This window comes from Tupaia chinensis, unplaced genomic scaffold, assembly GCF_000334495.1.
Source record: "Tupaia chinensis unplaced genomic scaffold, TupChi_1.0 Scaffold000478_3, whole genome shotgun sequence".
NCBI classification, from domain to species: Eukaryota; Metazoa; Chordata; class Mammalia; order Scandentia; family Tupaiidae; genus Tupaia; species Tupaia belangeri.
Window position 1 is genome coordinate 2,235,267 of NW_006159990.1, and position 10,111 is coordinate 2,245,377.

Here is a 10,111-nt window from a genome sequence, read left to right on the forward strand (position 1 = left end):
ATTCTACCTGAATAATGAAAATGCTGGTTTTCCCTTGATTCTTTGTTTCTCACTTGCTCTGCTTCTATATTCATCAGCAATGTCAATAAAAATATATTCTAAATTTATTCTTTATTCATCCATAATCTCCTCCTTGTGACATGTCTGGAGGTTCAAGAATGAACTCAGATGCTCAAAATGCACCAGCCCTGTTTAGCTCATCAACATGCACAGGAGCTTCACAAGGTAGGTGTCATTTCTACCTCTGTTTCACATGTGACAAATGAGTGAAGCAAGCTTCGTCTCAAGGCACTTTCAAATAACAGTTATCCCACCTTGGGCTTGATTCACTTCTCTTCTACTCTTGCCTACCTCTTAAGAATATTCTCCATTTAAAACATTTTTTTTTCGATTGCCAGTGGGCAACACACTTTCCAGAAAAAGAGAGAGACAGAGAGAGAGAGAGAGAGAAAAAGTCCTTCCAATTGGATGTGGTCATGCCTCAATCCTGTCTCCATGTTTTCATTCTCTCATGACTCTGGATACAGATACATGTGCCTGGTATGTTTTCAACCTACGGGGGCCAGGATTCACACTCTGCAGCCGATTGTATAGGATCTGGCTCTCTTAATCACTATCCTATAGGGCTGGTCCTAGAATAATCTTTTTTCAAACCTAAAATGTGCCAGTTACCTATTTACAACCCTCCAAAGTCACCCACTACACATAAACAAAAGCTAAACACCTTACATAGCTCAAGTCTTTTACAATCTTTTTTTTTTTTATGTATCACTACACATTTATTAGAATTATTTAACAATACTGGAACTATCAAATACTAGTATGGATATGGAACAATAGAAATTATCATTTGTTGCTGGAGGGAAAGCAAAATAGCATAGTACCCTTCAAAGTCAGAATCGACAATGTATGATATTACAAAAAATTAAGAGAGGAATTAAGTTTACAAATTGGCATAAACTTCTTCATCATATAGTATTATAATGTTAATATGTACATAAGTCTTTTTTACAATCTTGTGCCTTTGTCTCCAATCAAAATTCACCCTCTCCCTTCTCATCTTTATTGTCTTTACCATCCTGCATTTATTCTGACTCCTCACACATGCCTCGTCTATTTCCCCTCTAGGGTTCTTGTACAGACCTTCTTTCTATAGGGAATACTGTGCCTGTCTTATTTGCTTGGCTCGCCCGTTCCTGTGTTCCAGATCTCCAACCTTACCCAGAGATGTCTTCTTTACCACCCTACCCCCAAGAGACTCTACCTTGTGACTCTCATCTTAATAGCGTATGTTCATTGTCTTCACAGCGCATGTATACTATTCCTCACAGATATGTCTCTAATTTGCTCCTTTAGTTGCTTATTTTTCATCTTGTGCTATGTCATACTAAAGCCTAAGACGTTATTGTTCATAGAAGAGATGGTCACAGCAGTGGAGAGCACAGGTATTAGCAGCAAATGACCCAGGTTTGAAGCCTTGATTATAACCATGCTGTTTCTGAAAAGGTATTGAAGCTTACTGTGCCTTAATTTCTCACGTGTGAAATATGTGTAAAAATAGCACCTACCTCATAAAGTTCCTGTGAATATTAATGAGTTAAACAGAGACTGATGCATTTTAAACATTAAAAATGCCATCTGGAAGCCAGCAGATAACGTGGTGGTTAAGGCACAGCACTCCCATCTGGTTGACAAGGTTCAAGTCCTGAATCTGGTAGCTTTAATATCATGTCTGGTATATGTACATGCATGCCTAATATCCCAGGAAGAGAAGGGATTCTGGCATGGCCATCCCCATGGGGGTGATTACTCAATTTCCCTCTCACTGTCTCTCTCTGGCAAGTGTATGCACCCTATGGCAGAAACCTTAGAAAGGAAAGAAAGAAAGAAAGAAAGAAAGAAAGAAAGAAAGAAAGAAAGAAAGAAAGAAAGAAAGAAAGAGAGAGAGAAAGGGAGGGAGGGAGGGAGGGAGGAAGGAAGGAAGGAAGGAAGGAAAAAGGAAGAAAAAAAAGAGAAGAAAAAAAGAAAAAAGGAAAAAAGAAAGGGGGAAAAGAGAAAGAAGAAAGGAAGAAAGAAAGAAAAAAGAAAGAAGGAAGGAAGGAAAGAAGGAAGGAGAAATGTCATCTGTTGGACCTCAAGACATGACATAGTACATGGTGCTAATGAAAACTTGATCAGTATTGAAGAGTGAAAAGGAAAAAAAAAACATATTATATTTTTTATTTATATTAAGGGTTTTTATTTTTTTCCTTCTAGAAAGGATTTATTGTGCCATCCCCATGGGACAATAGAAAGCCTCATGTATAGGGAGTCAGATCCATCATGACATTCTGCAGTTCCAAACCCAGCCCTGTATCACATGCACGTGAACACCCAAAATAAAGGATGGGATGGAGAAATGGAGGAAAAAGAAATTCAGCATGACCATACCCTATTGAGGTAGTGCCCTCTCGTCTCTCTGTCACTCTGTTGAGCATATATGCCTTTTGACAACTAAAAATTAGAAAGATTGTTATTTCCTTTATTTCAGTCCTAAGGTATAGGAAATACCTAAATGGGAATTTATTTTTAAATCTGTAATTTTACTTCTCATAGATGTAGACACTAGATTACTCCGGAGCTTTGGTCATCTTTTTTATGAACAGAACGAATACTCTCTGACCCTAAGAAGTCCTCAGAAATCTAAGACAACAGAAAAATGAACTATAAAAAAAATTATTTACCAGTTGTTTGTTAATTTAGCTGCTGTCTCTGTGTAACCCCACAGTTGCAATACATGGTGGTTTTGATTATAAACTGAGAAGAATATAAATTGTGGCTAATTTAAAGTGCTAGGGAGACCTGAGAGATGACAGAATGTAATTACCCAAATTGGGCGTGTGCCAGGCTAGTACTGTTATGTCTGCTTGTAGAAATATCATGGAGTTTTATGTGGCTAAAATACCTCAGTTGGTAAAATGTGGAGGCTGGAAATAGTGCCTCAACTTCCTGTAGTCTCTGCAGATCAGACTGCTAGGAAAGAAGTGTGAAAAAGCTTCCTTCTCTCAAATGAACATGTACTTTCATGGATTTAGCTTTATTTTGCCTAAAGCCCAAGAGCGCTCCTGATTTTCCAGTCTCAGGAGATCTTGTGCCCTTTTCAGATAATTTATTTAAGAAACCACTAGGTATTAATTTGTTTTTAGCATGGTTGCTTCCTTGGCTTTGGAGATAAAACACAACCTGGTCTTGCTTTATGCAAAATAATAATAATAATAATAATATAATTATTTACATTTTATGTATCTTGGGTTTAAATTCCTGGCACTAAAAGATGGTTGCAAGGATTTAAAAAAATACTTTCATTAGCTTTTCTTTCACTCCGAGCTGTGCATATATGACCTCATTAATTTATTTCAAAGATGGAGGAAAATAGATTTATTTCTAATACATATCTACCTTGTAGTAATTTTCATTATTCTCACTTAACTCATCAGGAAACTGAATGTTAGAGATATTTTATATCTTGTGCAAGATAGTCCAGTGTATCCTTGACCAAGCAGGTATTCTAACTCAGACCTAGGTGATCAGAGAGCTATTACTGTTTGTGACACCCCACTGGTTCTCCAAGACACTTAGATTCAATATTGTAGAGAAGACTGAAGAACTGAATCAGACATCTGAAGAATTTACCACTCGCTAATGTAAAAGGCGTATAAAACGAAGTAATGAGGACCTTCCCTCTAACACCCCTTCCTTTGCCAAGAGCTGTGTTTATTGTTGGTATTCATGCATGCCCGACTGTGTCTGTGCACCTGAAGTCCATGTGCGTGAGAGGCTGAGTGGTTGTACAAAGACTCACTACTCAGGAAGAGAACCACACACCACAAAGTGGCCTCCAGGAGGCAGAGTAGATTCCAGCCTCCTTCAATGCACACCATGTCTCTTTTGCACACTCGCTGTAACTCATTACATATTGCATAGTGTCTGCCAGTTATTATGTGTAAGGTTCTCCTGTTTAGCTAAGGTGAGGGGCTACGGTTCAGTCCTAGATCAATAGCGTCTGGCATAGGTCTCAAACCCGGGCACTGTAGTAGGTAAGAGCACTAGTTCTGATGACAGATAGCTGGGTTCTAACCTTAGCTTCACTACAACTGACTGTGTACATTTAGACAAGTTAATAAATCCTCTATGCCTCAGAGTTCTCATCTCTAAAACAGAGATAATTACTACCTGCCTCAGAGGCCCGCTCTAACGACTGTGTTAATATCTGCGAAATGCCTAAACAGGGCAACTGCGATTGAATGAACTTAAAACATTTCCTTACTAAGATCACAAACTGCTGGTCACAGCCTCATTTGTTTTATCACTGTTTATGGTTTGGCCTACATAGTGCAGAAAAGAACAAAAACTGAATTAGAATATGTTCAGGAAGGTTACACACTTTTACTCAGTGCCTACCACTGTTTTCTTACATTTTGCACTCTATGATTTGGTGTCATCTGTCATACCTCCAGTAATTTGTATTAAGACAGTGAAAGAATTGTTAAGGAGGACAAGGACAAGGACATTAATCCATTAGGATGGCAGAGAAGTTTGATTCAACACTTCTTGGATGCAATTGTTCAAGCTACTATGAATCCCTGTCAAAGTTTATCATCCAGGCTACATTTTTATACACACAATTTTTTAAAAGCCAGTCCTTTGCTTAAATCAAAATAGTTTAGGCTGAGCACGGTGGTACATGTCTATAATCCCAATTACTTGGAACAGGACAACCACGAGTTTAAGGTCAGTCTGAACAATACAGAGAGACCCTATATCTACATTAAATGATTAATCAGTTTATTAATTAGTTAAAAATAGTCTGATAAATAATCATTATTTGTCCTTAATGTTACATGAATATTGATGTCTAAGTCTGAGATATTACTTATCAAATTTAGTAGATATTATTTGCTACAAGTATATTTTCAGTTCTCAAGACTGGCTATTGTTTGCTGTAAATAAACTTTTATTTACAGAATGATTTTTTTTTTTTGGAGAGATTTTCGCTATAGGGTGCGTGCACTCGCCAGACAGAAAGAGACATAGAGACAGAAAGCGAGAAATCACTCCCCAGGGGGGATGGTCATGCCGCAATCCCTTCTCCTCCATTCTCTTCTTGGGATCTTGGACACGCACGCACATGTGCCCGGCGTGAGTTTTAAGCCACCGGGTCTGGGACGTGAACCGCGGTCAACTACATGTGAGTCCAGCGACATAACCATTACGTTAACTGCTGGTCCTTCCAGAATGGCATTTTGTTTTAAAAATATATCATGGTATAAAAATGCATGCCTTTTTTATGACAGTCAATACTGATTATTAGCTGTAGTGGCTAAATCATACTTTATCATGTGATGCTTGATAATTATTCTTCTATTATACCTTTTGATTTGTTCTAATTGTCAACATTATTATTACTTTTTTTTTTTTTGGAGAGATTTTCACTGTAGGGCGCGTGCGCTCGCCAGACAGACAGAGAGAGACATAGAGACAGAAAGCGAGAAATCAACCCCCAGGGGGGATGGTCACGCTGCAATCCCTTCTCCTCCATTCTCCTCTCGGGATCTTGGGCACGCACACACACGCGCCTGGCGTGAGTTTTAAGCCACCGGGTCCGGGACACGAACCGTGGTCGACTACGTGGGAGTCCAGCGACATAGCCATTATGCTAACTGCTGGTTCCCTAATTGTCAACATTATTTTAAACAATAATTTTAATAAAGGAAAACCATAAATATCATGCTTAGTGCCCACCTCAGATCATTTCCTTAGGATAAATTTCTGGAATTATTTTTATTAGACAAGTGTTTGACGATTTTCAAGATTTTCTACACATTTTAGCAAATTTCTGAAAAAATGCAAATTTATTCTCTTTAAAATGTGTGAAAAAGTGTCTTAGAAGGGCTTTCTTTGAAACTGGATATTGGAGTTTTGCCAGTGGTATAAATAAAAACAATGCACTCTCATTAGCTTTAATTTTCATATTAGCAAGGTTGTGTATATCTACAACTTTTCATTGGTTGTTTATCCATTTTCTGTTAGGAATTGTTCATTCGCATCCTAGTCTACATTTTCTTTTTAAAGTGGGCATTTGTGTTTTCTAGTTAATCTGCCAGAATACTTAAGATACTAAGAAAATTATTTCCATAATAATACTTCATACAGTGTTCCCTGGTAGACTATTTGCTTCAGCATTATTCTTTCTTTATCTTATTTACGTGGTAAAATCAGACAAAGCTCCATGATTTCATTTCATTACGTCAAGTTTACAAAGAACATTTTAACTTAAAATGTATTTAATAATATTTTACTCATCTCTTCCCTTAGCATTTTCCTAAGTTTTACTAATTAAATTTAAATCTTTTGTCCTAGAATTTATTTTGAGGTATTACATAGGAAATATTTAGGTTTCATATTTGTACTGCTACATAAAAATGGCCTTCACCTTTCACGTGTTCTGGAAGAGCACAGACTTTGCTTGGTGTGAGTTTGGGCTTTTGAGGATGGTTTTTTCTTTTTTTCACTTCTTCCATCCCCATTGGTCCTTTCTGAGTACTCTATGTCTGTTTAAACCAATCCTCATAATTGACATTTTCATTGATTATTATCTATTTCTTTTTCTTTTTTTTTGGAGAGGTTTTTTGCTATAGGGCGCGTGGGCTCTCCTGAAAGACAGAGAGACAGAAAGCAAGAAATCACCCCCCAAGGGGGGATGGCCACGCTGCAATCTCTTCTCCTCCATTCTCCTCTCGGAATCTTGGGCATGCACGCACATGTACCTGGCGTGAGTCTAAGCCACTGGGTCCTCGGTTGATCACATGGGAGTCCAGCGACATAGCCATTACACTAACTTCTGGTCCTGAATATTATCTATTTCTTAGAAAACCTAAAATGTAATTATAGAAAATGAACATATTTTTATTATCTTCTCTGCCATTGCTATCATTTTTTTCATATTTAATGCTGGTTTTTTTTTTTTTTTTACTTATTTAGTTTTTCCAGAGTTTCACAGAAATCTTATTTTAAAAAATGAAGAATCAGATCTGTATTTATTTGTTAATTATATACATATGGTTTTTATTTTGTGGGGCATGTGCACTATCAGAGAGAGGTAAACAGATAGAGACAGAGACAGAGAGAGAAAGTGAGAAAGCACCTTTCCTCCCTGAATGGGGGATGGCTATGCTGCAATTCCTTCTTCTCCACTCTCCTTTTTGGATTTGGGGCACAATCACACATACACCTAATGACACCAGGCATGTTTCTCATGATGCCAGGTCCAGGACTTAAACTACTCAAATGGCCATATTGGATTCAGCTGCCCCAACCACCACACCACTGGCTGGTTCAGTTAATTATATACATATATATTTTTTCTTTTACTTGTTGTTAATTTAGCTTACTAAATCTTAATTTCTACTTTTTCTATCTTAGGTTACTATTGTTTTATTGAGTCAAATTCTTGATGTATTTTCATTATTTGACATAACAAGAGGTAAAAATATTCCAAAATATGTTTATGAATTCTTATTTTTTCTATGACTTGCACTTTGTACTAATTATTTAATGTGCTTAGTAAACTTTTAGTAACAGTCTCTACCTATCTCTGACCCTAATTTCTACTTTTAGTGATACAGTTTAACATCTTTAATGCAGCTATTATTACATTTTTTTACAACTGAAGAACTTTCCCTTTAAAAAGTCTTAACTTTTAAATTTTGCTTCATAACAGAATTCAGAGTTAATTAAAACCTCTTTTGAGACCAGCAGATGGTTTAGTAGTTACATTGTTGGACCCCAACATGGCTGATGCAGTTCAAGTCCTAGACCCAGTGGATCGAAAATCATGCTTGGTGGGACCAGCAGTTGGAGTAATGGCTATGTCACTGGATTCCTATGTAGTCAACCACGTTTCGAGTCCTGGACCCAGCAGCTTAAACTCATGCCAGGTACATGTGCATGCGTGCCCAAGATCCCAAGAGGAGAATGGAGGAGAAGGGATTGAGGCGTGGCCATCCCCTTTGGGGGGTGATTTCTTGCTTTCTGTCTCTCTGTCTCTCTCTGTCTTTATAGTGAGTGCACATGCCCTATTGCAAAAACTTCTCCAAAAAAAAGAAAGAAAAGAAAAAGAAAGAAAATCATGCTTGGTGCTTATGTGTGCATGCCCGACATGTCAGAAGGAGAATGGAAAAAAAGGGATTGTGGTGTGGCCATCCCACCGGGGAGGGGGTGCTCTCTCTTTCCCTCTCAGTTTCTGTCTCTCTCTCCAGCAAGCACACATGCCTTATGGCAGAAACCTCTCAAAATAAAAAAGAGATTCTGTTTTTCTCTGTGCCCTCCACTCCCCTCCCCATTGGTTTTTCATGACTTTCTAGGCTGTGAGTTTCTTAGTCATGATAATGGACAACTTCCTCCACTTGGAGGAGAAGGTGATACAGGGAGAGAAACAGAGTGGGATGGGCACCCTGATAAGAGTTTAGTTCCTAGGTTCTGGTTGTTTCTGCATAATAGTGCATCTTTACCTTTTCTGCAAGTAGGTTAGTCAATAATTCCTAGAACCACATTAACCCATAAATGACATTCTTTCTAGTTCATGTTTAGTTTATGCAACTTGCAATAAAAAACATTCGTGAAGTACCAATAATATTTTCCGCATATATACATATTTCAGAATGTCTTTTTGTGCCCTATTTATAAACAACTTCGCCTTGTATAATTTTATATCAGCAACTATTTTTCTCAAAATAACATAAACTGTGCTTTTCATACACATAACTCTGTAGAAGAGAAGTTAACATCAATTTTGGTTTTATTTAGAAAGCTGTATGTATTTCTCATATGCCTGCTTCTTTTTGGGGAAAATCTTCTGGTTTTTTTTCCTTGCTTATTTTTTTCTGTTATTTTGTATCTTCCTTCTCAAATAATTTTTTCTTGTGTTGGCTTTGCCATGATGAGAAAATTCTCCAACCTGAGTAATTTACACAATAAACATAAACATAAATTTGCTTCTATGTCATGTTTCCCCTTACGGATTCTCTTATTACGTGACTCCAGGTGACAGAGCATCTTCTTTTAGGTTATGCCATTCTTAGTTGCAGATGACAAAAGGAAAGGAAATGGTAGAACCATGCAATGCAACATAAAAGCTCTTCTTAGAAGTAAAATCCCATCCTACTACTTTTGTCAGTTTCCCTTAGCCCAAGTACTGTTATGACCAGCCTTGAAAACAGAGGTCAGCACCTACAGGAAAGCACTCTGCATTGCAGTGCAAAGGACAGAGTATGTGATCTTATGGGCAGTGGGCAAATAATTGTAAACAATAAAATCGACAACAAAATCTTACTATCCTCCAGTTTTACTCTCTCTTCTTATTATGCTCATCACTTGTTCTTTTCTTCTGCATATATGAAAGGCTGGTCTATTGTACTCTTTTCTTTTGAAAGTATGTTATTTTCATTTGTTGTACACATTCAATCACTATATATCACTACAGCTTGTAAAGTGAATTTACCCAACATGAATACACTTCACACCAGTCCAGTTGAAGATACTATATACATTATCATCAAAGACAATCCTCTATTTTTGTATCCCTTAAATGTCTTGTCTCTTTATTTTCTCCTTGATTCCTTTTCTCTCACTCTATCCCTCCTGCCACCATCTTCTCCTATGTCTCCAGTATCCATTACCATTTTCCATGCTTCCATATTTCCTAATCTTTCAGTTTCTGCTATAGAGTGTGGACAGTTGGCGTATGTTAAGTGGAGACATACAAAATCTCTCTTTCATATCCTGGCTTGCTTAACTCAGTAGTAAATCTTCCATATTCATCTGCTTTCTATCAAAACCCAGAGTCTTGCTTATTTTTTTATGGCTGAGTAGTATTCCATGCAGTATATGTGCCACACTTCTATCTATTCATCCTTTCATGGAGAACATATGGAGATTTCTCAAAGATATACAAATAGAATTACCATATGATCCAGCAATTCCAATCCTGGTTATCTACCCAAAGGATAAGAGAACAGTCAGGGGGCCAGCAGGTGGCATGGTGGTTGGGGGCTCTGTATTTCCACATGGCCAG